Raw genomic sequence first — 4,795 nt, forward strand, 5'->3', positions numbered from 1 at the left:
CAACCCCATGGACTGCAGCCCACCAGGCTCCTCCATTCATCCAGTCTACTTTAAACCAAAAGTATTTTAACTGGAAAAATGGTAAAATGTGAGGTGTTTGGTGGTCATTAAGTGATAAGATGGTAATCAATCTTTAAACCTGTTTTATCATTTACAAATTGGAGTTAACACTCACCACTTAGGGATTTATGAGAATTAAATGAGGTAATTTAAATTAAAAATGAGGGGGTGTGTGGGAAGCATGTCACAAGGAAAAGGACACATGTCTGCATACAGCTGATTCATTTGCTGTACAACAGAAATTAACGCAACATTGTAAGGCAATTATACTCCATAAGAAATAATAATGACATTTTATAAAGTAAAATAAGGTGCTTTTCTCAGTTTCTGGTAGCTGGTAATCTCTAAATAAATAATAGTAAACCTTAAATTAATTAAGACATCTAGCTTCTTTCATTTTAATAACTGTCTTAATAACACTCATTTTTTGGCCTAATGAGACTATATACACTTGGGAAGCAAGCCCAACCTTAATGTGTATCTTTTCATGTCCAGTATGAGGCACAGGATAAATGTTCCATAAAATTTATGAAACATAATGAACATAGTAGGCATGCAATGCCTTTTTATTAAGTTAATGAATAAAAGGGTGAGTGAGTGAATCACCGTGAATTGTCTGCAGGGTCTACTGATTACCCTAAATTGTTAGAAGGAAAGGTGACGTAGTATCCAAGTAAGTTCTGTGAAAAATTTGGCAGAGTGCCTCGAGAGAAGGTGGGATGGGATGGCAACGTGAGCTCTATACTGAAAGTGTGCCGTGTCCCTTACGACAAAGCGGTCCACCGCATCCTGGGGAAGTATCCTGGAGCTGCGCAAGCGAAATCTCTTTGAACTGTGTTAGGACAGAGCTTATCTCTTACCCTATCTGGAATTTTATCTTAGAATCTTACAGGCTTATGCAGCATTAAATTTCACTTTATAGAATACACATTTAGCATTTTGCCATAAGCAGAACTCATTAAAACAAATGGAATGTACCAGAGAGGTTTCTACAGAACAAGGTGTTCCTTGTAAAAGCCCAGGGCCTCTGTAATTCTCTTCTTTTTCTGAACGGATGGTTCATTCTGGGCACCAAGCAGAGCTCCAGATCCAATGTCATCATCTGCTGGTCCCAATCTTATCACAACAGTTTGTATTTTTAAAGGAAATACATAAAACTGAAAGATAATATTCTTTTCGTTTGCTCACAGGAAACAAGCATTGTGTTTTTCACTGAAAAATTCTGGCTCACACAACCCTTGACATCACAACTTGATCTCAAAGCCCATTCTTGTTTTGGAATTTTTTGAAAGTTTGATTGCAAGTTCTGCAGAAATCATGATTTAAAAAGCAAGAGCTCAAACTGTTCTTGATGCTGGTTCCACAGGATCCAAGGTACCTCAGGTCAGTGTAAAGGAAATTACTTAAACCAATGATCAAACTTGTGTGTAATGTCCTCGAGAAAGAAGTGACTTATGAACCTAAAGGCTGAATCAGAGAAACAGCTCTGAAGAATTCAGAGTCCTTGAAGAATTAATGGTATCGTTTCTTTGGTTACTCTTCTGGAAAGACACTGAAAGAGTCTGGGGACGGTATCCAAGGTTAAGGGGGAAAGCCACTAACGGGTCTGTGCCATACGGTTTCTTCACCTTGTAGATGAGCTGAAAGACGACCCTTGCTGAGTCTTCAAACCCCAGTCACTGGAAGACTCATCTTGTGGTCTGACATGGAATGTCTGTTCACAGATTTGTGAATCAGTGATGACAGAAGGGAGAGTGTGGTTGACAGGTGGAACCTGACTGCATTGAGGAAATTGTCAGCTGTGGTAAAACCAGTGAATGGAGGGCTGAAGCTCCAGTGAGAGACAGGATTCAGTGAAAAGTCTATACAGCAGGGTATGCAAAGTGTTTGAGAATGACAGTGTCACTCTCTGTCCTGAGATGGAGACTCTGTATGTTTGACACTGAGGATGGAGGTGTGCATGACAATCCCTCATCCTCCTAAAATTGTTGCTTAAATTAAATTGTGCCTATGACAAAGACAATTCTCGTCATTCTATGTGAGGCAAGAGTAGCTATCAAGCAGAGGCAAGTATTTAGATTGTCTTCAGATAGCACTCTAAATCAGACAGCTATGATAGGAGCAGGCCAACCATTCTATCTCAGACATCCATGATTTACTGATTCTGAGTTTTATAGCAAGAGAGAATGGATAAAAGAATTTCTGACATGGAGGGAGAGAATCATCTTTCATTTCACAACTATCAAGACTCCTTTAAAAGCACTGGAAAATGTCCAGCAAAGTGGAAGCCAGTGCTGATCATGAGACTAAGAGTTCATTGACACACAGTGTGTCTGAGATCGTACAGAAGTTACCTGGCGGCCAAGTCTATCTCGAAAACTCTCCCTTCTACTCTTCTCCTCCCCATTACGGATGGCCAACTTTCTATTGACTTCTTTCAAAATTTCCAACAAAGGCTAGAGATGGTTGGCTGCTTGAGAAAAATTGAGCACCTTAAAGGATGTGGCTAAGCTACTTACTATTTTCAAAATTTGAAGAGGAATATTTCAGACAGAATAGAGTAAAACAGAAAGAAAAGAAAGTCTTTTGAAGTTGCATCGAGGCGCTCAGGAAGATAAGAACCATCTGCAGAAATGGGAAGATGTGGTACATGGATTTTTTTTACTGGTATTTGAAACTCCTCGTGTACAAGATTGAACTTCTTTCCAAGCAAGCCTTCTCTGGTTTTACCTCTCGGTAAGTGGCATCAATATCTTCCCAGCGATGTACACTCACACTGAAGAGCTACCTTTGAGCCCTCCTCCCCCTCCCTCCCCAATATTCAACAGGCTATCTAAAGTCCTATTGATTCTATCTTGACAGGGTTACTCACATCGCTTCTCTCTTTTCCGTTGCCATAGCTACGTTCTTAGTCAAGTCCTTAACTTCTGACCACCGATTCTAGAGTGTTTGCCAATATCAACAATCAATTCTTTTTTTTTTTTTTAAAGTAGTTGCTGCCATACCTTCTTGTGGTATCCTAGGCAGATGTTTGGTCTTTGGCTCATATCCCTGGCACAGAGCTCCTAAAACCCTTGGATTTTCCTGAGTGATAAGGGTGGGAAAAAAAAAAAAAAAGCTTCTTTTGTTCTAATGAGGTGACTCTTAGGGATCCCTAGATACCTTCAGGATGGTGTTATGTCATCAGAAAACCCAAGCCTTGATTAGAAGCTTAGAAACTTTAGCTCTGAAATCCCAGTCTTCCAGAAGGGGTGGGTCTGGAGATTAAGTTAACCACCTATTATTTAGGTTATTATAATGACCTCCTGTTATTTAATCAATCATGTTTATGTTATGAGACTCTTAAATGATGGGGTTTGGAGAGCGTCTGGGCTGGTGAACACATCTGTATGCCAGAAGGGGGCACACCCCACCTCTAAGGAGACGGAAGCTCCTGCACTCACGACCCTTTGAATCGCGCCCTGGGTGCCTCTTCACCTGGCTGTTCATTTCTATCGTTATAATACCTTTTCTAATAAACCAATAAACGTAAGTGAAGTGTGTTCCTGAGTTCTGTGAGTCATGCTAGCAGCCTGCGGAACCTGCGGAAGGGATTGTGGGAAACTCTAATTTATAGCCTGTTGGTCAGAAGTATGAGAGACCGAGGTTTGCAGTTGGAATCTGAAGTGGAAATGATCTTGTGGATTTTGTGGGTTTTCTGGATCTTCCTGCTAACATTCATGACCCCCCTGAGAGGGCACCCAGACAAATTTTCCACATATTATCCATCTTCATTTCACATAAAATGCCAGGAACCAGCACCTTGTAAATCAGTTCAGTTGCTCAGTCGTGTCCGACTCTTTGCAACCGCATGAACTACAGCAGGCCAGGCTTCCTTGTCCATCACCAACCTTGTGAATATCAGACTGGAAAATGATATACCATTCAATATGTATTATTATATCATGTATATGTACTATTACTGCCACTTAGAAATTATAAAATAACTTAGAGATCTGAAAAAAAAACCCTATAATTAGATAACCCCTAAAAATGTGTTTATTATATGGTCTACTAAATCTAGGTCATATATTGAATTCTAAGCTTATATGGCTTTAACTTTCTTTGGCAGACTTATCTGAAAATTTTTTTAAGTCTCTGAAATAGGCAAACTAAGATCATCTGGTTTTAATTAGCTTATTCAAGACAGTGAATTATGATGGTCAATGGAAATTAACACCAGTTTTTAGGGAATAAAGTAAATCATGCTCTGGGCATTGCCAAAATATGTTATTTTGATTGTTTTGACCTTAAACAAGCTAGTTCTCTCAAATGATTCAGTAAATAAACTTGATCTTACTCCAAGCTTCCCCCAAATTTTAACCGCAGAAATCCTTTTAATTGTACTACTTTGTTTTAAAACAAGTGGTATAGAATTTGGAAACCCTACACACAAATGAAAATAAATTATCTTACAAAGTAAAAAAGAGACGATTTTTGTATTCAAGGAATGTTTATACAGCCACTATTTGCCAGGCAAAAACTTTTCAAGACTTCAAATGTAATCTAAGGATGGAAATGGGAGATAATCTGATAAATAGGAGGCTACAGCATCAGAGCCCTTTCATCGCTTTCCCAGTACCCAGAGGAAAGGCCAGTATAGGCTTTACCTGGTACAATTTCAGTTGAGTTTAAAGAAAGAATTACCAGGGAAAACAAGTCAGCTTTGTACCTCAGTTCAGTTCAGTTCAGTTCA

The sequence above is a fragment of the Ovis aries genome, chromosome 9 (assembly GCF_016772045.2).
Source record: "Ovis aries strain OAR_USU_Benz2616 breed Rambouillet chromosome 9, ARS-UI_Ramb_v3.0, whole genome shotgun sequence".
Taxonomy (NCBI): Eukaryota; Metazoa; Chordata; class Mammalia; order Artiodactyla; family Bovidae; genus Ovis; species Ovis aries.